Source organism: Protopterus annectens, chromosome 14.part0, assembly GCF_019279795.1.
Source record: "Protopterus annectens isolate FY-2018-M chromosome 14.part0, PAN1.0, whole genome shotgun sequence".
Taxonomy (NCBI): Eukaryota; Metazoa; Chordata; order Ceratodontiformes; family Protopteridae; genus Protopterus; species Protopterus annectens.
The window spans coordinates 623,047,560-623,073,781 of NC_056748.1; positions in this window are offsets into that span (position 1 = coordinate 623,047,560).

Below are 26,222 nucleotides of genomic sequence, written 5' to 3' on the forward strand. Positions count from 1 at the left end.
ACTAGAGATTTAGGTACACCTTTAGAATAATTCATGGCCTTTTCCATGAGAACATCCCATTCTTGTGGTGCAGTGCACAATTCTTCACATCCTCCCTGCAATTTAAAAATATTTCTGGATAAGTAAAGCATCTATCAAAACTGATATTTTAAGCAGGCCAAAAAAGGCATGCTGAAATGAGGTATAGTAACTTCTCAACCACAATGTTCTTACCCTGCTTGGAATCAACACAATGTCTCAATAATTTCAAATGAATTAAGAATTTCCTTCAGAATTTTTTTACGGTAACTTGTGAAATCCAGGAAGGTAAAACGGTCAATGGCAAAGAGGCAAGACAGATGTATTTTAACAGAGAAATATGCCCTTGCACTATATACTACTGATTTGAAATATCGCAAGATGTGAGGGACTGAATTTGATGCTAGATCTACACTGAAATTTAGAAGAAAAAAATTGGCATAATCAAGAAGATTCAACTTTCTAGTAGTAAACTTTGCAGCTTCTTTAGAAAATACCTTTGGGGAGGATAAGAAAAGTGCAGTCCGGGTCTGAACTGTCTGCAAACAGCTACAGTTAACTTTGAACCTAACACCACTCTTAAGTATTCAACTCCGGTACCACCTTTAACATTCCTATAAGAAAAGTGCAGTCCGGGTCTGAACTGTCTGCAAACAGCTACAGTTAACTTTGAGTATGTGTCTGTTTGAGCCAATCTTCATTTTCCCCTGGAGAGCACTGTGCTTTGGCTGTAAGCAGCCCCCCCACCACCACCACCACACACACACACATCTTCCACTTTCTCTTATTCCCTTCTGTTAGCAAATAGTATCAATAACTGATCAATACTGTGTGTTTGTTTATTTAAACTATACCACAGTAGCCTACTGATACAAGGTTATCCTGGTTTTCCACCTGAAAATTAAGACAAGACTTACAGTTTCAGAGCAGTCCTTGGTCAATTGTGATTGTTCTCAACACATACTTGTCTTGCTTTGGCTCATTAGCAGCAGTACAAAGAACTGCCTGCTCACACCCTTGTTCTCCCCTCCCCTTCCCTGTTTATTACCTTAAGACAATCCCAGAGTTAATAAATATTACCTGTGGCAGGCACCATTTGTAAAACTACAATCCACTCTGCTACAGGCCCCATGAAGGCTCAGTGTCTCTCCAGTAAGTGTTTTACAAATGTAAATGCCTATTTATGTTGAATTGTATTAGACATTTTACAACTGTATAAGTTTATGTTGAATTGTGTTAGACATCTAATATGTTTTATGCTTTATTTTTGATGTTACTATGGCATGCACCAAGTTACTAGTATAATAGTATGTATGGTCTATTTGCATAGCTGCACCTTGTTCACTAATGTTATTCATGTAATAGTGTTGTGTGTAGACAGCTCATACTAGTGTCTAAATTATTTCTATAAGTTTGTGCTGCTACTGGTGGATAGAATCACATCAGAGAACCACGACAGATTGCTGCTCGTTATATTTTTATCTGTTGCTGCGTAACTGTCTGTTTTTTGTTTTCTAATGTTCTTCCAATTGGCTCAGTATCTGCATATACTAAGTAGTAGTTCAGGACATTGCATGTGGTAGCTATTTGCTCAGTGTGTTTTTTATAATCCTTCTAATATATATTTACCATCTCAAAAGTGCTTACTCCTCTCTGTACTCTTCTTTTCTAGACCTAACACCACTCTTAAGTATTCAACTCCGGTACCACCTTTAACATTCCTATAAGAAAAGTGCAGTCCGGGTCTGAACTGTCTGCAAACAGCTACAGTTAACTTTGAGTATGTGTCTAACTGTTTGAGCCAATCTTCATTTTCCCCTGGAGAGCACTGTGCTTTGGCTGTAAGCAGCACCCCCCCCCCGACCACCACACACACACACACACACACATCTTCCACTTTCTCTTATTCCCTTCTGTTAGCAAATAGTATCAATAACTGATCAATACTGTGTGTTTGTTTATTTAAACTATACCACAGTAGCCTACTGATACAAGGTTATCCTGGTTTTCCACCTGAGAAATTAAGACAAGACTTACAGTTTCAGAGCAGTCCTTGGTCAATTGTGATTGTTCTTAACACATACTTGTCTTGCTTTGGCTCATTAGCAGCAGTACAAAGAACTGCCTGCTCACACCTTGTTCAACCTCCCCTTCCCTGTTTATTACCTTAAGACAATCCCAGAGTTAATAAATATTACCTGTGGCAGGCACCATTTGTAAAACTACAATCCACTCTGCTACAGGCCCCATGAAGGCTCAGTGTCTCTCCAGTAAGTGTTTTATAACTGTAAATGCCTATTTATGTTGAATTGTATTAGACATTTTACAACTGTATATGTTTATGTTGAATTTCAAGCCTGTACTCCAATCTGCTTACTTACACTATCAGACTATTTACCCCACTCATAGGACCAAAAACTGGGACTGGGTTAGCCCCGCTCCGCTTCACCCCCTCCCTGCCCCCTTATCCCACCCGCCCCCACTGTGTCTACATTTATAGCCACTAGGCCACACCCCTACTTCCTCTCCAACCTACACAACTTCCTCTCCAATTCCCCCCCCCACCACTTTACTGTTTAACCACTACTATTCCTCTGAAGCACATTGACCCTACCCATTGATGACATATAACATGTCTATAAATAATTATAAACTCCTTCCTCTTATCTTACCACTCTTAATTCTGCCATACTTTCTTACATTCTATGAAAATCTCACATTCGTAGGTTTCTCTTATCCAAAATGCCAAACCAATACCCCCCTACCTCCACTGACTGCGGAACTTGCCCACTACTACACTACCCCAAAAATTATAAATTCCAGCCACTTGCTTCTAAAAAAACCACTCCAATCAACACCAAAATCCAAATATGAACTAAAACTACTATTCAAAGTTATTAGACTACTAGCGTATCTAAGAAAAACATAACCAAAGATGGGGACATCCATCCTAATCCAGGCCCAACCTTAACTCAAAATCCTACCAGCCCACCACTCTCCCACCGACTGGTCAACTCCCTTTTAATATGCCACTTAAACATTAGAAGCCTAAACAATAAGATACATACCCTGCATGCTGTACTAGCCACATACCTCCCCAACATAATATGTCTGTCTGAAACATGGCTCCGGCCATCAACCAAAGACAATGAGATCCTGCCTCCTGGTTACAATATACTTAGGGGCAGATAGAGTAAAGAAAAGAGGAGGTGGAATAGCCGTTTTATATAATAGCACACTTATCATAACTAACCCTATACAACCACCCCAGGTCTCTAACGCTGAAATACTAGCTCTAAAAGTTCTACTAAATAATCATAAGGGCATTAACCTAATTGTCACCTATATTCCCCCTGGGAACAATGTAGAAACACTAGAGGTCATTCTACACTGGATAGCCAACAACTACCCTCAAGAAACCATTATCCTGGGCGATGTTAATATTGACTGGAACCAATGCACAGCACAGTCCAACCCCATCCCTGTTAACCTACATGGATTCTCTCAGATATCATCTACCACACGTACAGGTAACAATAACCAAAAAGAGAGTATACTAGACTGGATACTCACCAACAGTCATCCCCAGAACTATATGTCTGGAACTCTCCCTAATGATATTAGTGATCACCTGCTCACATACATCATGAAAGACAAAATTAATTGTACAAGCTTACCTATTTATAGGTCTATCAGATCCAAGAAAAACTTTGACCCAACTAAATTTCAACAAACTCAAATCATGTAACTGGACAAAACTAAATTTCCTTCCCCTTGATGAGTCAGTGTCATCATTTAACAATTCATTCCTTACTATACTTGACTCGCATGCCCCTAAACGCTCAATAAGAATTAAAACTCAACTAGCACCCTGGCTAACAGACACCAAAACCAAAATAACAACTAGAGACAAAGCGTGGGATAAATGGCGCACTACCAAACTACCCCTAGATTGTATCAAATTCCAACAACTTAGAAATGAGACTAAAAAAGCCATCATACTAGATAAGAAAAATTACTTCTACAATCTGCAACATAAACATCAGAATAACCCTCAAAAGTACTGGGCAGGCATATATAAACTTCTCCAACCAGGCAAATCCACTACTCCGACCCCAGGAACATTATCTGACAAGAAGATATAGCCAATTCATTCAATACTTTCTTCACAGAAACCATCCAGTCATTAGCTAACCAACTTTCTCCTCCCCACACTTCTATAAACACTATACCCGACTCACCACTCTCTTAACTTCCAGCCAGTGTCCACATCCTTTATCAGATCCCTTTTGAAAAAACTGAAGCCAACCACCCTTTCAGCCGATCTTCTGCCGGCTGAATACCTGCAAATTGCTGCAGATGTCGCAGCCTACCCTATTTCAATCCTAATTAACAGAACCATAACCGAGGCCTCAATCCCCTCAATTTGGAAAATATCCTATGTTATTCCACTCCACAAAGGAGGTTCATCCACAGAACTATCCAACTATAGACCTATAGCCATACTATCACCACTTGCCAAAATTATGGAAAAGTGCATGCACAACCAACTAATGCTCTATCTAACCCAAAATAAACTACTCACAGACTCTCAACATGGATTCAGACCCCATCATAGTACAACCACTGCCCTCCTCTCTTTTACTGAAAACATTAATCTTAACCGGAATAATAAAAAATATCCTCCGCTCTCTTCCTGGACCTATCGAAAGCCTTTGATATGGTAAACCATCAGTTACTTCTATATACTTTAAAAACCCTGTATCTAGATACTCCAGCCCTTGACTGGTTTCAAGCTTACCTCACTGGGAGACAACAAGCAGTAATGTGGCAAAACAAGCTCTCCTGCCTACTACCAAATACCATAGGAGTTCCTCAAGGTTCCATATTAGGACCTCTCCTCTTTTCAGTCTTCATAAACGACATCCAAACAGTCATCCCTGAAACCACCTGCATTCAATATGCAGATGACTCAACTATAATATGTTCCAATGCCTCTCTTGCAAATCTACTAACTACCACCCAACATAGCTTCATCAAAGTCGAAAACTGGCTTGCCAACCATCTCCTGATCTTAAATCCAAACAAAACCAAGTTACTTCTCTTCTACCCAACCAATAGATCTCAGACTGAAAACTTCACTATAAAATCCAATAATGGGACCATCATCTCCCCAGACACCTATACAAAGCTATTAGGAGTAAACATTGACAATAAACTCAGATTTGATATACATATCAACCAAGCCATTAAGTCAGTCAACAAGAAACTTGGGACCCTATATAGAATTAAAGCCTTCCTTACCCGAATGCCAGGGCAGCCACAGCCCGTTCACACCTTCTCTCTACCCTACTATATGCCTCTCCTGTCCTCACTCACCTTAACAAATCTGATCTGGCCAAGCTCTCATCCTGCTATAATCACATTGCCAGGTTCGTTACAGGTCTACCCTACAGAACACACCACTGTACTAACCTGAAAAAGCTTGGATGGATAGAATTCCCACACCTTCTTCACCAGTCCCAACTCATAGAGGCCTTCAAAATCCTTAAACAACCTGAGAATACCCCAGCACTAAAAACTTAATGACTCCCTACTCCAATCTAAGCTGCCTTCGCTCAGCAAACAGACTCCTTGTCCAAACAACTAAATCTCTCAACCTAGGTGGTGACGCGCTATTTGCCAACACCACTGGTAAAATATGGAACTCTCTCCCAAATAACATCACGCTTGCAACTTCTCTAAGTCAATTCAAAATAGTCTAAAACTCCACTTCAAGTCACACTGGCTATGTCCTTGCTCAAACCCAGACTAGCTCTATGCCATTAACTAAAACATAAACAACTAGCTAAGATAAGTACTTTGTATACTGTGATAAAGAAATATGTATCCTGTCTAACTCTATGTCATTATACTGCCTACCGTCCTTGCTAATATGTTATTAATGTTACATTTGTAGTAATCTCAGAAATAGTAATAGCAGTCTTGTACTTGTATGTAAATAGCCTATGTTTTTGTTAAGTTCTTTCAGCTCATTTACTGTACCTAATTATCAATGTAACTCTGTTGGAGCTTTTCTCCCTGGGCCTCCGCTGAAAAAGGACATGTATCCAGTCGGACCATCCCGGTTAACAAATGTAAAATAAATAAAATAAAATAGGTTAGTCAGCTATCTGGTACTGGTGTAGTAACATAATCCATGTAGATAAGATACTGGAAATCTGCACGTAAAACTCTGCATTATTAGGTTAACAACTTGTTGTAAAGGAGCAGGGATACCAGATGAGTTACCACTGTCTTATGGTGAGATAGGATTGCCTTTGTTACCATGGCAGGATGAACAGGAGTCCCCCCCCCCCCCAACTACAACACAATGAGAAATACAGAAAATACATGTAAAAGCCCTAATTTTACCTGATATAAAAGGTATTGGTGCCTATGCTTTGGTGTGGAGACCTGAAACTAAAGGCAGGAAGGTTAGTTACTCTGATGAGAGGCAAACATTCTCTTTCAGGTAAGTCCATTTTCTGTTACCAAGTGTGTCTTCCTGCCTTTATACTAATGAATAACAGATATCTTAAACATATTGACTAAGATATGATGTAAATATAGAAAAAAAGAAGTTATGTCTTACCAGCATGTTCCATCTGTATTGTTGATCCTCGTTCAGTCATTACGTATGGGTATCGGTTCCGAGCTCGGAACTGAGCCGACCATTTTCCAAGTTTGCGTCAGCTTCAAACTCTCGAGCTAAACTCTTACCCACAATTCCCCTCTCCCTGTTACCTCAGATTGAGTTTGCAAGTTAAAGAAGGTAGAGGCTACCTCTAGTCAAATAACCTAAGAGAACCAGAAGGTGAGATCCACTAGAAACCACAGGAGGGGGAAGGAGGGAGGGTTGTAATGACTGAACAAGGATCAACAATATAGATGGAACATTATGGTAAGACATAGCTTCTTTATCTGATATTGTTAATCCTTGTTCATTCCTTACGTATGGGACAGTCTCTCCAGCTACCTCTATTCCTGGGAGGCTCTCATGGAAGGACATTCCTGAGCACCACAGAACCAAAAGATGCTCTTCCCCTGCAGGCCAAATCCAATTTGTAATGATTGATGAAGGTATGAGGCGTAGCCCAAGTTGCGGCTGCACAGATGTCATGTAAAGAAGCTCTGGCATGGAAGGCAGCAGAAGTTGCCACCGACCTAGTTGAATGAGCTTTCATGGTATTAGGCAACGAGATATTACGTTGTGTGTAAATAAAAGGTCACACAGTCCTTCAACCATCTAGCTAATATGACCTTAGCAACAGCCGATCCTAATCTAGATCCAGAAAAGGCCAAGAATAACTGGTCAGATTTACGAAAAGATTTAGTCCTGTTGAGGTAAAAACGGATTTGCCTGTGTATATCAAGGGTATGTAGGCAATACTCTCCTCTGTTTGAATGGTTGGGAAAGAAAACTGGTAATTCAATGGCTTGATTAATGGACATTTCAGAGATCACTTTCGGCAGAAATGATGGATAAGTTCTCAGAGGCACTCTATCTCTATGAAAAATCAAGTATGGACTCTTGATACATAAAGCTTGAAGTTCAGAAATACATCTGGCAGAAGTAATAGCGATCAGAAACAATGTTTTCCATGACAAATACTGGAGGTCACAAGAAGAGGCTGGTTCAAAAGGTGCCATTGTCAAAGCTTGTAGAACTAGTGATAAATCCTATGGTTGAATAGGTTCTCTAAAAGATGGCTTCAGATGATTCACACCTTTTATGAAGGTCTTGCACAATTTATGGGACATAGGAGAGGAATCTTGGACACCCTCATGAAAATTAGAAATTGCAGCCAAATTAACTCTAATGGTAAAGGCCGATAGTCCCGATTGAAACAGGTCTGCCAGATAGTCTAGTATTATCAACACTGGTGCTGAAAAGGGATCTACTTGTTTATCTTTCAGCCAACAGGTAAATCTTTTCCACTTGCTCAGATAAGTAATTCTAGTGGAGGACTTATGAGAAGCAATGAGAATATCATGTACTGGTAAAGAAAGATCATTCTGTCTGGCAATCAAGAGAATTGGAGTAGCCAAGCAGTTAGCTTCAGGCTGTTCAGGTTGGGATGAATCAGGTTCTGTGGGTGTGAGATCAACTCCAGGATTGGATGGAGGATCCATGGTTGATCTAGTAGGTGAGGCCAAAGGAATGGGAACCAAATCTGTCGTGGCCAATATGGTGCTATGAGGATTACCTTGCTCTTCAACTGCCGGGCTTTCTTCAGAAACTGGGGAATGAGAGAAAAGGGCAGAAATGCATATAGAAGACCCGAGGGCCAACCGTGGACTAGAGCGTCCCTGGGAGACTGTCCCAGACGGGGAATCAGGGCGAAGTAGTTGCTGCATTTGTAGTTGGCCGGGGATGCAAAGAGGTTGCAGCAAGGACGGCCCCAGCAGTGCAAGATCTCCGCCGCTATCAAGGGATTCAGGGACCACTCATGAGGTTGCAGAATGTACCTGCTGAGTCTGTCTGCTATCAAGTTAGAACTCCCGGTAATGTGCACTGCTAGAAGAAAACGGTTGGTAGCCATCGCCCATTGCCATATCCTCATGACCTCTCGACAAAGGGGATAAGATATGGTTCCACCTTGCTTGTTGATGTACCAGACAACCGCCATGTTGTCTGATTGAATCGCAATTGTCCCAGATGGCAGCAGGGGATGGAATGCTTGCAACGCCAGAAGCACCGCCCTCAGCTCTAGAACATTTATATGTAGAAGGGTCTCCGGTTGGGACCAAGTGCCTTGGACTGTCTGTCCCTGACATAGCCTCCCGACCCCATCAGGAAGGCGTCCGTGGTCACTGTGGCCTTGGGTTGCTGGGGGGAAATGGGGCAAGACCATTGAGAGAGATTGTCTGACATCCACCAATTTAAATCTTGTTTGCACCTGTGTGTTACTCGAATCATGGCTGAAAGAGGATGCTGAATAGGATACCACTGGGTGAGCAGTAGCCATTGTAGAAGCCTCATGTGAAACCTGGCCAGGGGAACAATGGTGATGGAGGCTGCCATGGAACCCAACAGCTGTAGGACCGAGTGAGCCATGGATTTTTCCTTTGAAAGGATTGGAATTAGTTGTTGCTTTATCCTTAAAATTCTGTGCTCTGGAATAGCAGCTCTGCAGTTTTTTGTGTCCAAGATAACCCCTATGAATTCTGTTGACTGAGATGGGGTGAGATTGGATTTCTGCCAGTTTATAGTTATGCCTAGCCTTTGAGCAACGGGGAGAGAGCATGCCAGGGCTTTTTACAGTAGAAGTCTGGTGGGAGCGGAAATGAGCCAATCGTCTAGGTACGAAAACACCTGGAATCCTTGAAGTCACAAGTGAGCTGTGACAACTGCCATGCACTTTCTGAACACTCTGGGGGCTGTAGAGAGTCCGAAGGGCAGTACTCTGAACTGGTAGTGACTGGCTCCTGCACGAAGCGCAGAAATCTTCGTGATGGCCTGTCCACCTTTATGTGGTAGTATGCATCTTGAAGATCTATAGAGCACATCCAATCATCTTTTTCCAAAAGCGGAAGAATAGACTGCATAGTGACCATCTGGAATTTTTGTACTCTCACATACTTGTTCAATACACTGAGATCCAAAATTGGTCTCCAGTCCCCGGTTTTCTTTAGCACCAAAAATAGTCTTGAGAAGAATCCGGATCCTATCTGGTCTGGAGGGACTATTTGGATGACTCTTTTTCTTAGCAGCTTTTCTATCTCTAGTGCTGCTTTTCCCTTTGACTGGTTGGAACGTTGGGAAGATTTTTTTGAAGGGACGGGACAAAGATCGAAGGGGATATGATGACCTCTGGTTATGATCCTTTGTAGCAGAAAAACTGGAACACAAACCAGCAACAACTGTTGAAATGTCTTTTAATTCTGGTACCTCGGCCTTCGCCTTCTCATGGAATACATTTTCTACACCAACAACACCCCTTTTATAACACATCTATGTCATTTGCATACATAATTGATTCAACAAGACTTATTAGACCACATATCAAATTGCTTCAAGCATTTTTTTGCACATTTGAATTTTGCATTCTAGTTTATATTTATTATATGCGTTAAGGGGTGTTCAAGGTGCATAATATGAATTGAATGTTATTCTATGAAAACTTTCACATGGCATGGAAGAAAAATGTTAATGAAAATGTATATTATATAAAAAAACAGTTGATGCACTTCTTTCCGCTTATTTTAAGAAATGAGTGATTGTATAAGTGGTCAGTAATTTTAAAGCAAAATAAGTTGTATTGGAAATCATGCTTGAAGCAATTTGATATGTGGTCTAATAAGTCTTGTTGAATCAATTATGTATGCAAATGACATAGATGTGTTATAAAAGGGGTGTTGTTGGTGTAGAAAATGTATTCCATGAGAAGGCGAAGGCCGAGGTACCAGAATTAAAAGACATTTCAACAGTTGTTGCTGGTTTGTGTTCCGGTTTTTCTGCTATGATCCTTTGTACCCAAGAATCAGTGGGGTTAGCCAGGCAGAAGGGTACAAGGAGAAACGCCCCCCAACCACCTCCAGAGGAAAGGAGTTGGGCCGCTCTTCAGGAGCACTGGTAGGATTGACCAGGGAAAGAATCCCTGGAACACTGGTTACGCGGACCCCCTATGCCCCAAAAGGAGAGTCTTCCCTATGAGTTTCCCCCTCTGCCTCTGGGGGAGAACTCGGCCTGTGTGTCACGGAAAGGACCCTGAGAATTCTTGAACCATATCTTCCCACTCTTTTGGTTCTGGGAGAAAGCACACTGAGGGGAAAAATAACGGACACCTACGGCAGAAAGGGTCTTACCATCTTGTTCACATCTGGCCAGTGTGCTTTTAACCTTGGGCCCAAACAACGAGGAGGGCTCAATGGGGGCATTAAGAAAGGAATACTTAAAAGGTTCCGCGAAGTTGCACAAGCGCATCCAGGCATGTCGTCTCAAGACCGCAGCTGAACCCGCCACTCTAGCTGCTCCTCCTTATGTGTGAGATATCAATGGCATAGAGGAGTTAGATATAGACTCAATGGTGGCTAGCTGAGAGTCCAGTTTGTCATGGACTTCATCAGACACTGCACCAGACAAGGTTTCAGAGAGCTCAGAAACCAGATCCCTTTGAAGCCTGGTAAAATGTGCCATATAATTCAGGGACCTGATAGCAAAGGTTACTGAAGCAAAGGTGCGCTTCCCTATTCTGTCCAGGGCCCGGGACTCTCTGTTAGGCGGATGGACAGTATGGCTTTCTTGTTCTGCTAGATCCTTTTTTGTTGCGGCCATCACCAAAGCATCTACAGGAAGACCTTTGGACCAATGGGGGTCTAAAGCAAGAGCAGACAAGATCTTATTTGGCCTCCGGGGAATAGCTACAACAGTATCAGGGGCCTTCCAAGCATGCTGCACGATGAACTTGACAAGTTCATTGGCAGGTGGAGTAACCCAGGAGGTAGGGCGCCAGGTGCGAAAAGCCTGCAGGAACACAGATTCCTCAGGGATTGGATTAGAGGGCTGCCAGTCACCTCTCTGTTTCAGGATTTCAAGGATATCACCAAAGGATACCTCAAAGGGTGACCGAGGGGGACCCTTCCCCCTCATCAAAATCTGTCTCTTCGGTGAGATACTCCTCTGTGGAGTCCATGTGCTTCTTCTTACACAAACTTTTCCGGTGAACCTCCTCATCGGAAGAAGCTGGGGAAGACTACGGAAAAGGGGATTCCTGAGGGAATATGTCCCGAGGCCCTTGCACTCGGTGTCTGCTAGGTGCGACTTGTGAAACCAGTGTACCAGAGGAGGGCGGAGGTACAGGCAGTCCGGTATCACCAGCAGCAGTGAAAGCCTTCTCCATCAGTTGGAAGGCTGGTCCACCTGGAGAGGAGTGTATGTCAAGGACAGGGGGCACTCCACCCCTAAGTGGCTCAGCCTGCCGACTTGGAGTCCCTTGATGGCTGTGGAGCAGCAAGCTATCCGTATCACAGCTGACATCCTGGTCATAGCAAAACTTTCCTGCCATGAAGGCAACTGCAGTTTCTTAGTGAGATCCATAAAGGGAACTGCAGAAGGGGAAGACTGTACTATATCCATGGACTTCAAAGGCAATGAAGGAGGAGAATAAGAAGGTGTCTTTGGAGATGGGTGATCACCTCCCAAGGAAGGATAGTTCCTGGGGGGGTAGAATACCTCTGGCCAAGAATGCCTGGTCCACAAGACGCAATACATCATGTTCAGAAAGGCTTGTAGTGGACCTCACCGAAACTGAGGGAGAAACAGGCCTGTCCACAAAAGAGGCAGACTCTATGCCCATCTCATCTGATCGCACCAAGGACAACGGTGCAGAGAAAGACTGAACTACTGTGGCCTGCACCGAAGAAATCATCGGTGCCGATGTGATTGGCTACACCGACACAGGGATCAGTGCCGAAATGGTTGCCGGTGCCGAAGCTGGAACCGACAAAACTGAAGTCATTAATAAAGGCCTCAGTTCCAAGAAGATCTTGGAGCCAACACAGCCAAGGTCTGCGCCGACTGAACAGTCGGTGCTGATACAATGGTAAAGGTCTGAACTGAGGAGCCCCTTGGTGCCAATGTATAGAAGGCTACAGAAGAGGATGGAGCCGAAATCACTAATGGAGCTGAAGGCCTCGGTGCCGAAGGTCTAGGCACCGAAAACAGTGGGGCTGACAGAGCTCCGGTGCCAAAATTTTAGCCTTTTTAGATTTTTGTTGGTGAGAGTCCCCAGCCAGGGATGAAGGCAAGCATTTAGCCCCAATAGAAACATTCATTTTCTTATGGGCTTTGGGAGGGGTTGAGACCTCTGGTCCAGAAATAGCCTCTGAAAAGGAAGATTTTAGAAGTCCCTTCAGTAACAGCTTCTTTTTCCTTTTTAACAAAGTTCTATTAGAAAAGTTTTCACATATAGTACAAGGTGGTTCAACAGATAAATGGGAAGCTCCCAAACAATAAACACATAAAGAGTGTGCATCAGAAGTAGGCAGTTTGTGTCCACAATCAGAACACCACTTAAACCCTGGACTACCCTTTTTATCTGCCATATTAACAAATAGAAAAGTACCAACAATGGTACAAGAGAGTACCCGAAAGTATGAAAAAGAAAAGGAAAGGGATTACCAATGATGGTAAGGAGAAATTACCTCACAGTAAAAAGGGAAGTAAAGGACAGAAAAAAATCTGAGGAAATTATGTAACGCTAGATGCGATAGGGCAAGAGACAATAAAATATCAACTTTTCTGAAAGAAAAGTAATTTGTAAAGCAATTAAACAATTGACTGTACTTAGCTCAAGAGAAGCAGCTTGACACGACCGGATGGCAATGCGGCAAACGAAATCTGGGGTAACAGGGAGAGGGGAATTGTGGCTAAGAGTTTAGCTCGAGAGTTTGAAGCTGACACGAGCTTGGAAAATGGCCGGCTCAGTTCTGAGCTCGGAACCGATACCCATACGTAAGGAATGAACGAGGATTAACAATATCAGACTAAATGTTCTGAGGTGAATAATTCATCTAAACTGCTTGCGACCATTGCTGCAGAAGGGACAGAAAAGTGCAGCTGTAAAAACTGCACTTGCCCATAATGGCAGATGATGTAATTCCTCACTGCTGCAGTAGCCTTTAGGCTGTATGGGTTCTATCCTGCCCAGGCCACAAAACAGCCAGCTTCCAAAAGCACTAGCTCCCTCTCACATCCTCACTCTAATTGTTGACTGAACAGCCCTGTGGAAGAAAATCAGCAGTCAGAGTGAAAACTTTCTTGCTCAAAAGTAAAAAAGCATGCTCACCCTCAAACACTAAAATATACAGCAGATAACTTTATATCCCAACAAATAACTATATAAGTAAGTAAGGGGATGGGGTCTGGGTGCAGCTACTGCAGCAATGAGAAATTCAATCATCTATGATAAAGTCCAGTTTATACAACTGTACTACGCACATCATTCTCCCTTCTGCTGTAGTCTTTAGCTATATGGGCGGATTACAAAAGCCTATCCTAACTTGGTAGGAGGAAGGATATCGATCCATGTATCCTGGGACACAAAGTCCTAGCAAAGTCTATCCTGGATCTAGAAAAATAATCCCAGTTTGTAAAGCCTTGTAAAGATATATAACTAACTTCCTGCCTTTAGCTTCCTCTAGAATACTTAGTCCAACCCTTTCAAACATGCCACTGAAGCCAAAGCTCAGAGGCTTTATACTGTCTGGAACCGGTTTACCAGGTGTGACTAACAAAAGGCAATAGCAGAGTTAACCATCTGGAAATAGTTTGCTTTGACAGAGGTCATCCTTCCTTTGTCCCAGACTAAAAGTTGAACTGATTTTACACAGGACTTACTTCTGTTAAGAGAGTAACCAGAGTTGCCCATGCATGTCCAGACTATATACAATTCTTTCCCCCTAGTTCTGAAGATACAGACAGAAAACTGGGAGATTGATGGTTTGATTCAAAGTAAACACAAACAACCTTGGGCATGAATGAGGCATTCGTTCTCAATTAGACCCTATCTCTATGGAAGATTGGATTAGGGTTTTACTGTCATGAGAGCTTGCAACTCATACACTCTTCATGCAGATTCAGTTTACCATGTAATGAACCTAAGTCTGCTTAATGAGCAGGTTTAAAGGGAGACATGGTTATCTTTTCCAGCACAAAGTTAAGGTCACAGGAAGAAGCAACCTAACGGTTTAACTAAAAACATAACAGAAAGTGAAGTATCCAAGCAAACCAATACTGAAACGGCCACAAGATGTACCTTGAAAGAGGAATAAGAGAGGCCAGAGGATAGTAACTCACAAATGTTTAAGCATCAACGGTACATAATCCCTGATGAGACCCTGGTCATTTGCTAGGCACTAACATGAAAACATTTTCTACTTGCCAGTATAAGATTTTGTAGTAGCAGGTTTTCTTGCCTTCTTTAATACTTGGCTGCATGCCCTCCGGAAAGAGGTGCCTAAAAAGAATCAGAATTGAATCATTCAGGCACTTAGCTGAAGATGTTTAAGACTGTGATTATTCAAACTCCCCAACTTGTGTGAGTAGGTCAAGTTTGTGAGCAAGTTTGTAATAATTGCCCATGGTCAATTCCACAGAGAACCAATGCTGCCTGGGAAAATAGGAAGACACCGTAACAATCTTTGGGGAATCCCTCTGAATCTTTACAATTACCCAGGATATCGATGGAGAGGCATAAAGGATCATTCCAAACCATGGGAAAGAAAAGGCATCAGCTTTACAGAGCAGACTTTGTTCAGCTGTCTGTTTTGTAAGGAGGGAAATAGATCTATTTGAGGTAATCCTCACAACTGGATCAGTTCCTGGAAGACCTCCTTATTCAATTTCCATTTGTGATCATCTGTCCTAGTCCTGCTCAGCAGGTCTGCCAGTATGTTTTGCTCTGATGCAATGCAAAATGCTTGGAGAATTAAGGAGTGCTGAAGAACTATCAAGCCACCAAAGCACCCCTGTACAGAGAGTACAACATGGTGCCCCCCCTTGCTTATATACCACATCACTGTGGTGTTGTCTGCAATCACCTGGAGAGGGCCAGGGGACCACAGATGGTCAAGAGATTTTAAGGCATGTATCACAGCGCACACACACTGATGTGCTTTAATTCTGTGGAGTTCCACAGGTCTTGCATCTTTACTCCCAAAGAAATGCCCTCTCACTCCTAGCAAAATCTGTGGTGTCTACATTTACAGACTGTCTTGCAGGTAGAGGATAAAATAGGAGACCTGGGCTTGCTTCTATCTGTAGTCTCCACAACTGCAGCTCCTTTTTGACAATGCCCCAAAACAGAATCTGAAATTCCAGAGAATATAAAAGTTTGGTCCACAAGTTCTGTGCAACCTGGCAAGAGGAATCGAGAATCATAAACAACATGAAGCCCAGGATCTTCACATAGGTTCATAGGTTCATACTAGGCTATCTGCCCGAGGGCATTTACAAGCCTAGCCCATAGTTTTGTGGCTTACACCACCCCTTTAGTATGGGGAACTATACCAATTATTTTGCTGTGCCTCTGTCGAGCAGTGACACTGAGGTAATCCCTGGGGTATATCTGCGATCTCCCATCCATTGGTCAAGATTTCTCTTGAACAAGGCCAGCGAGGTGCTCTGCCTCACATATACCGGGATTTTATTCCACAGCATAGGGAGTCTTTGGGTGATGAATCTATCCCTCCAGCACGTCCTATTAATAGCCGTGTCGAGGTTTAAGTCTCCGCCCTTGTGGCTCTGACGGATCTAGATTTTTGAGGTGAAGCATATTCATCAAATCTGGGTTTGACATGGCCTTATATGTTAGGCAAAGGTCACCTCTGAGCAAGCGGTGGCGACTGAATAGAGCTGGAGTTCTTTCAGTCGGGCAGCATAGGACAGATGTTTGAGACCCTTTATCCTTTTGGTGAGGAACTTTTGTGGCCTCTCCAGCTGCTGCAAGTGTCGGGTTAGATACATTCCGAATGGGGCATTGTACTCAATCATTGGTCTGATGAGTGATGAGTATAGGGAGACTATGACCTCCCTTGATCTAGATGAGAATCCCTTCATGATAAGGTGGGCAATGTAGAAGGTCTTCCTAACTACTTTAGCTACATGGGTGTTGAATGACAGACTACTATCAACCTGGGTCCCCTGGTCCCTGATAACTTCTTCTGTGCTCAGTGGATTGCCACCTATTTGGTAGCTAGGGGTAACCTTGTTTTTCCCGAAGGGTATGACCTATGCATTTTTTGGCATTTAACTTTAGGCCATGGCTCTGGCACCAGTTATCCGTTTCTGTGAGACCCTTCTGAAGGATATCTGTGTCAGATGTGTTTTCTACTATGGCGCCCAGTTTGCAGTCATCTGCAAACTTTGTCAGCCATAGCCCTCCTGTGTTTGCTTGTACTTCGGAAAAGTAGATGCCAAACAAGAGTGGGCCCAGGACTGAGCCCTGTGGTACACCACTTGTGACAGGCTTTGAGTCTGACATGGCGCCAGCAACTCTGACCCTGTGGGTTCAGTCACTCAGCCAGTTTGCAACCCATCTTGTGATGTATGGGTTAACATTTAAGCTGATGAGTTTTTCAATGATACCCGAGTGGGGTATTGTATCAAGGCCTTCGCCAGATCGAGGTAGGCTGTATGGACTGCCTTTCCCTCATCAATGGCTTTGGTGACTGTTTGAAAAGTCAACCAAGTTTAGAAGGCATGATCTGCCTTTGACAAAGCCAAACTGGGATGGATCCAAAGTCTGCAAATTCCCTATGTCTTTATTTATGAGGTCCATTATGATCCTCTCCATGGCTTTGCAGATAAGGCTTGTCAAGCTAATGGGCCGGTAATTTCCAGGCTCGGTGGAGGCACCGCCTTTGTGAAGTGGGACCACAGTTGCAGTGCGCCACTCCCTGGGTACGTATCCAGAGGTAAGACTATGATTAAACAGCTGTCCTAGCTGTGGGTTTAATTCCTCGTTGAGTTCGTGGAGCACACAGCCGGGGACACCATCAGGTCCCATGGATGCTGTGTTTTTTGCTTTGGAGAGAGCAGTTCTCACTTGGGCGTTGGAGATGTTTGGGGGGCTGCAATCGCTTGGTATAGATATCTCTCCTTTTGGGGGGGACATACTCTCTGACTGAGGTCTGAAACTGATTTGAGAACTCGGGGAAAGTTTCTAGATAAAAATCCACCTTCTCCTGTGTCAAAAAAGCCTTTTGTTAAGAGATGTCTGTAATAGAATCTAGAAAGACAGTCCTGTGTGTTGGGGTCAAAGAGGATTTCTCAACATTTATCTGGAACCTGAAATTGGAGAGAAGGAAAGAGAATAAATCAACTGTAATCATCCTTGACATCTGGGAAGAGAGTCTGCTAAGATGAACTTCTTCTTTCGGCTTTTCCTAGTTAAGGGTTGCCACAGCAGATCACCTGTCCATTCATGACTGGCAATGGAGTTTCCAGCACCCAACCTTCCACAGAAGGCACACACACACACGCACTCACACCTAGGGTCAATTTAGAGCATGTCCAATCCATCTCCAGCATGTAGGAGGAAACCTACGCGACCACAGGGAGGACATGCAGACTCCGCACAGAAGGCACCCCCCCCAGCAGAGGATCAAACCAGAGAACCACTTGCTGTGAGGTGGCAACGCTAACCGCTGCACCACCATGGCTGCCCAGAGTCTGCTAAGATGAACAAGTCCTCTAAATAAGGAAATAAGTGAAAACCATTCAATCTGCAATAAGCTATGACTGGAGCTAGACACTTTGTAAACACCCTTACAAATGTAGATAGCCCAAGGGTAATGAACAGACGTGATAATGTCACTCAACACAGAAAATATGAGAAATTTCCTGAAGCCTTTGGCTATGGGAATGTGATATGCACCTTTTTCATATCAAAGATGTACTTACCATAATGATAGACCTGTGTTGTCTGCCTCTGTCCTTCCTCAGTGAATGGGTCTTCAGGTCTGACCTTGGCCACTCTAGATTGTAGGATCCACAACTCAGGCTTCTCTCCTTATCCATAATCACCTACTATCCCCAACATTACTTCAGCTCTAGTTTGCCCACATAAAGGAAGGAACATACTGACAGATATAAAAGCCCTGAAAAAGTATTGTGTAAAATCTTACCATAACTTTACTTGTCCTTCTCTTCTATATGCTGCTGTATAAAGAGACGTCAGTACACACCTACCTTAGAATAGTATGCCACAGGAATCAGTGACTACGGAGTGGGTACTCAGGAGTCAGGCAAGGGTCAGGAGAAAAGCAGTGTGGGAAACTATACAGCAGCATACAGAAGAGGAGGACATCTAAAGTTATGGTAAGAATTTACACAATACTAAGCCCTTCTAGTCATATGCTGTTGTATCCATAACATAAGGTAGAGTGCAAAAGTTCCTGTTATTAAGATTTGGGGGGAGGAACAGAAGCATTTTCCACAAAGCCATGAAGGATGGCTTTGGCAAAACCTACTCTGGCCATTGTAATGATGTCCAACTTGCAGAATTTGGTCAAGGTATGGACAGGGGACCATGTAGCTACTTCTAAAATAACAGCTGTATCCAAACCTCTTAAAGAAAGCTCCAGTGGAGGACACTGCCCTAGTGGAGTGTGCCTTCAATGTGAAGGGAAGCTTTCTGTCATGGGCTGTATAGCACAAAATGAGATGGTTTTAGAAATCCGAGGAGATAAGGTTTGCTTGGAAACAGGGTATCCCAGGGCTCTTGAGTAGTAGAAGACAAACAGCCTATCAGATTTATGGACGGATTTGGTCTTAGCCAAAAAGTATCCGAGTTGTCTATGTACATCCAAGGAGTGTAGGATCCTTTCAGCAGGGTTTTGGGGTGAAGGGAAGAAGGTTGGAAGGTTAATGGCCTGATCCAAGGAAAGTTCATTGACCACTTTGGGCATGAAGGATGCTTACGTACGTAAACAAACCCGGTCCTTATAGAAAACTGTAAAAGGATGCCAGCCCATGAGGGCTTGCAGTTTAGAAACCCTTCTGGCCGAAGTAATGGCCAACAAGAGTATAGTTTTCCCAGTACAGTACTGGAGAGAACACTCTTTGGCTGGCTCAAAAGGTGATGGTGTCAACTTTTGAAGAACAAAATTTAGATCCTGAGGAGGAGGAATGGGCTTCCTTGGGGGTCTAAGGTGCAGAACCCCTTTCAAAAACAGCTTAACTACAAGCCTAGAAGCCAGAGGTGGGGTGAGGGGAAGGCATGCTAAGATGGCAGATAAGTGGGTCTTAAATTAAGAATATGACAGGCCAGACTTCATCAAATCACACAGGTAAGACAAAACCACTGCAGATTCTACTTGTCAGTGGTTGTAATTTTTGTTTCTGACACCAAACACAAAACTTCTTCCACTTGAATAGATATGATTTTCTGGTAGTTGGTTTTCTGGCCTCCTGCAGAACCTGAAGCACATCCTCTGTGTATATGTGTCTGAAGGGAAGCAATGCCCTATCACACACAATGTAAGGTTCAGTGTGGACAGCTGGGGTGTATGAGCATTCCCTTCTCCTGTGTGAGCAGGTCCACCTGGTGCAGTAACTTGTAGCAATTGCTCTTGCTTGATTGTGTAATATGGGGAATCAATGCTGCCTAGGCCAATAGGGGGTCAGCAACAAGATTTGAGTTTGTTCTTGCTGAATTTTCAGCAGAACATTTTGTTTGAGTGAGGGAGGATGTATAAGCGTACATCCCCTTCCAAGGGAATGAAAGAGCATCCACCCTCCATGCTTCGAGATGTGATACTCTGTGGAGCAGAAGGTTGGAACCTGTCTGTTCATGGGGGAGGTAAACAGATCCACATCTGGAATACCCCACTGATGGACCAGGTCCAGGAACACATCCCTGTTTAGCATCCATTCGGGGGATTGAGTCATGGTCCTGCTTAGAGTATCTGCCACCACATTCTCTGCTGAAGGTATGTATATGGCTAGGATGTTAACTTGTCTCTCTAGTTTGTTTTCACAAGCCTGCAGAGCCAACCTGCACATGAGGTAGGACCTTGTCCCCCCTTGTTTATTGATGTATTACAACACAGTGGTATTGTCTGTATACAACCTCAGTATGCCTGGCAGGAGATGATCCCTGAAAATTTGGAAGGCTAATATCGAGCTTCTCATCTCCTTCACACTAATGTGCTCTCTGTGTTGGGACAGGGTCCACGAGTTCCTCACTTTCCATTCTCTGAGGTCTGCCCCCCAACCTGTATCTGAAGCATCTGTGAACAGGTCCTGATTGGGGAGCAGGAGTTGTAAAAGCAGGCCTGGGTTGGCTTTTATCTGGGCTATCCACCAATTCAATTCCCTGGAAAGGCATGGGAGCATGGGAACCATGAACTCCTGGGGGTGCAGGTGTTATTTCCAGACTGTTCTCAAGTACTACTGGAATTTCCTCATGTGAAGCTTTGCTAGGGGTACCATGGGGATGGTGGAAGCCAGGAATCCCAGGAGCCTGAGAAACTCCCTGGCTGACAGGGTGTTGAGAGGGAGTAACCCCTCGAAAAGAAGTGAGTGACAGAATTTTTTCTGGGGGAAAACAGGCCATCATTTTCTCTGTTAGGATCCTGCATCCCAGGAACACAAGATCCTGTGAGGGAATTGGGAATTATTCAGGAAGGAAATAGTGAAGTCTAGGTGTTGCAAGACCAATTGAACTGATGGGGCCTGAATCAGGATATCATCCAGATAGGGAAAGAGTTGGATCCCCTTTGTTCTGGTAAAGGGGATGACTGGTGCTATGCACTTTGTGAACACTCTTCGGGCCAGAGAGACACCAAATGGCAAAACACAGAATTGAAAATGTGCAGAACCCACTGAGAAGTGGAGGAATTTTCTGAAGAGGGGATGGGTTGAGATGTGTAAGTAAGCATCCTTTATTATCGAAGGATACCAGGAAGACCTGAGGAAGGATCAGGGGAAGAAGGGTAGGAAGAGTAAGCATTGGAAAGGAGGGTCCCTGGAGGAAGGTGTTGAGATGGGACAAATCCAAGATCAGTCTCCAGGGACCTTCTTTTCTGGGAACTAGGATCATCCTGGAGTAATATCCCTTTCCTCTTACATGAGGCGGCACCTCTTGAATTGTACCTTGAGCGAAGAGTTCCTGCAGAACAGGAGGAAAGGAGGTCAGTTGGCCTCAAGGGGGTTGTGGAATGCCTTTGGGGATAGATCTGGTTTCCAATACCATGAAGTATCTGTGTTTTATGACTGAGAAAACCCAAGACTCCTGGGTGACCAGCTTCTAAGCAAGGAAGGACAGAGACACATGCATGGAGAGAGGGGTGTCTGGATACAATGACTACCAGACTTGGCCTGAAAGGGATGTTTGGGACCAGGCACAGAGGGAGCAGACCTAGAGGAAGTTTGATTCCTGGATTCTTTTTTGCCTTTGGGAGGCATTTGTCTGGCAGGCCTTCTCACAATGGAGGTTATGGCTGGATAGTTCCTTTGAAAGCGTGGAACCGGAGAGACGAAAATGTGCATCAGATCCTGCAGCTCCTTACCCTTCTCCTGAAGGGCCTTGAAAAGTTTAGCAGCTATTGAGCCAAACAAAGTTTTGTTGTCCAAGGGAGCATTCCATGAGTTCAGACAATGTCATCAGGGAGAGACTGCAACATGAACAAGGAACATCTCCTGATGACACAGATCCTAAAAGCAGCAGCTCTAGATGAGGCCTCTACTGCATCATGCCTCCAATTGATAGAGTGCATAGTTACTTGAGTGCAGGAATTCAAAATACTACAGATTTTTGCCTTGGCCAGGGAGGTCACCCAATTGTTTAGCCACATCAGAAAGAACAGCCAATGAGTATTTGGCCATGTGAGTCTGGTAGTTAATGGCGCTCACTGCTAAGGTCGCAGATGTGTAGACTTTTTTGCCTAGGTGCTCCATTAATCTGCTCTCCTTGTCAGAGGGAAGGAGGGAGATGGAAGGGAATAGTTCAGAGGTTTTATCTGCAGTCACAGAAATGGTGGAAGGGTCTGCATTAGAAGCCTTGAAAAGGAATTTAGCATCCTCAGGGAGTTTGTAAAACCTGTCTGGGCACTTGAGTGCCAGAAGTTGGAATCTGGATTTTTTTGAAGCATCCAAGAGGGCAGAATGCACTTGTGGGACTGCAAACTGGTTAGGGGATTCCATTTGTAAAAGGTCATAACATCTCTTTTGAGTCTCAGTGAAATGGCTGCAGTCCCACTTAAAGTCTTTCATCCGCACAATAGTTTCCAGAAAGGTAATGCCTTCCCCCTGGGGAATATGTGCCATTGGACCCCACTGCTGGGGAATCATATCGCAAAGGGGAAGCAATCTGAGAAGTGTAAGTAAGGGATTCATCTCCTGATGAATCCTCTTCTTCAGTGGAAAAGTCAGTAACAAGTCTACCTTTAGGGGTAGACACAGTAGGGGCCTGGACCAGAGCAGAGGCCTGGCATAAGGCAAGGAATGCATTTAGAAAGCCCTGAGTAAAGGCTTCCCAGTCAGGTGCCTGGTCGGAGGGTGCAGGCGTTGGAGAAGGAGCAATATGCTTAGCCTTTTGCTTCTTTTTGTGGGTCTCCAACACCGATGAGTCAGAGATGCGATGCAGAGCCAGATGATGGGCAGCACTCCACAATATTCAAAGAAGCATCCTCACGAACTATAATTTGAGAAACCCTACACGGGCCCTCGGAAATGATGAGCCTAGGTCCCCCCCCACCCAGTACCCGATTCAGAAGCCTGCGATTCCCTCTGTGACGTGCCAGTGGATTTTATGACTGACTCCTCATGGGTACCCACCAAAGGAAGATCGAAGGATTCCAGCTCGGATTCCGGGCCTTTACCAGCCTCAAGAGGTATGGCTGGAATAGAGGGCACAGCAGTTGGTTCATGCCGTAATTGTTTTGACTTAACGGGTGGCTCATCTGAGGTACCCAACATCGGATCCATTTTTTGGTCAGAAGTTTCAGTCGCTGGATCACTAAATAGAGTTTTAAAGCTGCAAGATGACTCCTTAGGGTTTTGAGGACGAAGGCCTGACTGATTTCACAAGAAGCGTGGTCTTGTTCCTGGCCTACACTAAACAGGAAGATCTCATGTGAGTGTTTATGTGGAATCTGCCTTCCACACTTGCCCTTTTGACCTGACATGAAAACCCAAAGCAGTAGCAAAAAATAGTTCCCCTATGGGGTACTTATCTGAAATCAGATACCACAAGGTCACTTTTCCAAATGAGCGATGACCGGAGCTGGCAGTCACACAGGTGGCAGAAAGATTCTGAGGTAGGTGCTGGCTGACATCCATTTTGTAAAGCACGAGCCACTGAGCAGAGTTTCCTTTTTCCCCCTTTTTTATGATACATGTTTTTTTTCATCTCATAGTTTTATAAATTTATAAGTACTATGTACAATTGCTTGTTGTGGTTTTTAACATTATACATGGGGGTTTTTAATATAAAATATTTTATCTGATTTATTTCTGGTTGCAGTGATGTTTGATGTGGTTAATGTCAGCAATCATGTTATATATTTTATATTTTGAGTAACTTGACACGCAATACATTTTGGCCATGAATGTTTTGATACACGTAATGTCAGTTACTTCATTCATTTTTTTAAACTACAGGAGGGTTTAATTGGGAGACTTTAATTGATTAATTAATTTATGAATATAACTATTTAAATGGCTGCTACACAGTGTGATGTCAACTTGATAAAGCTCGGAATATCCGAGCGAAAGCGCTTGTTTGATTTGTTCTCTCATTTTTGGTTTTACGTGGGTAAATAAAAGTTTTGAATCTACAATTCATTTTTTTCTTGACTCTGCTCAGTGGCTCGTGCTTCATTTTTTGGCTCGTTGTTGGTTTGCTGGATTTTGACATCCATTTTGTACCAGACATCTGTTTATGACAAGACATCCACAAAGAGAGATGTGGGACATCACACGCACCTTTGCAGTACAATCTCTGTTTTATAAAATGACCAGACGTACATGAGTCAACCAGAGGCAAACTCCCTTACGTTATAGATACAGCAGCATACGAACAGAAGGACATCACAAGGGAACTGTGAAAAAAAGGATTCTGCTCTGGAGCTGAGAGTACAGGACACTGCTCAGGAAGCATATCACAGTATCCTACCAGAAACCAAGGAAAATAACTTCCATAATATAAAAAGGGGAAGCAAAACTGGAAGTTAAGGAAGGAGAGAACCAGACAATACAGATTTATAGTTATGCCAAATACATAAAATTCATACCTGATGTCTCTTCCGTCTGTTCTTTAACAGATGGGAGTCCGTCCTCAGCTACTTAGCTCTAGGGAAGATCTCATGGAAGGATCTTCTGGAGGTCGGTCTTCTGGAGGTCGGTTGAACCAAAAGCCACCCCCTATTCCTGGAGAACAAACAGTTTAGAATGAGAAATTAAAGTGCGAATCTTAGACCAAGTGGCAGAAGCACAATTATCAATGGAGGCCTTAGAAAAGGCTGAAGAAGTTGAGACAGACCTAGTTTACTGACACTTGGCTGGTCTACGCAATAAGGTTTTTTTAATTTGTAAACATGAGAGATGTAGTTAAACAGCTATCTGTCTAAAAAAACCTTTTGAAATTCCTTTGCCCATATTAGCCTTAAAAAAGGAGACAAATAGCTGATCTCTCTTTCTGAAGGTTTTTGTACAATACAGGTAGAAATGGAGTTGACAATGTGTGCACATCCAACAAGTGAAGTATATATTCTCCTTTATTGGAGAAATTTGGTAAGAAAAATGGCAGGTTGATTGCAGGACAAGACCTGCAACTCCAAAACATACTAAGCTGAAACTGACCCCAGAAAAAGTGTTTCCCAAGTTAAGTATTTGATGCTCACACCTTGGCAGCAGGTTTAAAGGGTGGTTGGGTTAAGGTTTGCAGCAAAATGGCCTTATCTAAATGAGGAGTAGAATTTCTAGGGGTGTCTAAGAAGGAAGACACCCCTCAGGAAAGCTTGGGATAATCTAAGAGAAGCTAAGGTTGCATGACTTTCACCAACATGACAATATGAGATGGCTGATAACTGGACCTTAATCACACAATAATTGGCCTCATTATGAAACAGATGCTAGAAAGTCTAAGACAGCTGGACAAGGGGATGAAATGGGGTCCAAATTCCTCTGGGAGAACCAAACAGAAAATCTCTTCCACTTACTCTGATAGATGGCCTTTGGGAAGAAGGAAAAATTATGGATTACGGTGAAGAAAGCCTGGACCAACCAACCATCATAGGAAGTGGATAATCAAGCAATTAACTTGAGGGTCTGAATGTCTGGGTGAGGTACTCCTGACAGGCAAGAGAGAAGGTCTGAACTGGGATCCAGCACCCAAGGACAGTGTACTAAATGAGGCCAGAGAAAGGGACACCACACTTGTCAAGGCCAAAAGGGGCAATGAGGATGACTGTGGTCTTCCTCTCCGAAGGTTTTCTGCAGAAATTTTGGGATTAGAGTAGTAGGGGGAAAGGCATAAAGACCAGGAGGCCAAATATGTGTCTGAGCATTGATCAGTTACTCCTCCTGGGGGGAGAGGTCAGGGCAAAAAAATCTGCTGCACTTGGTGCTTAGGGGAGAGACAGACAGATGGTAGCATGTTCACCACCACTGACAGAAAATCTGCCCTGACACATTCAGATTGAGGGACCACTCA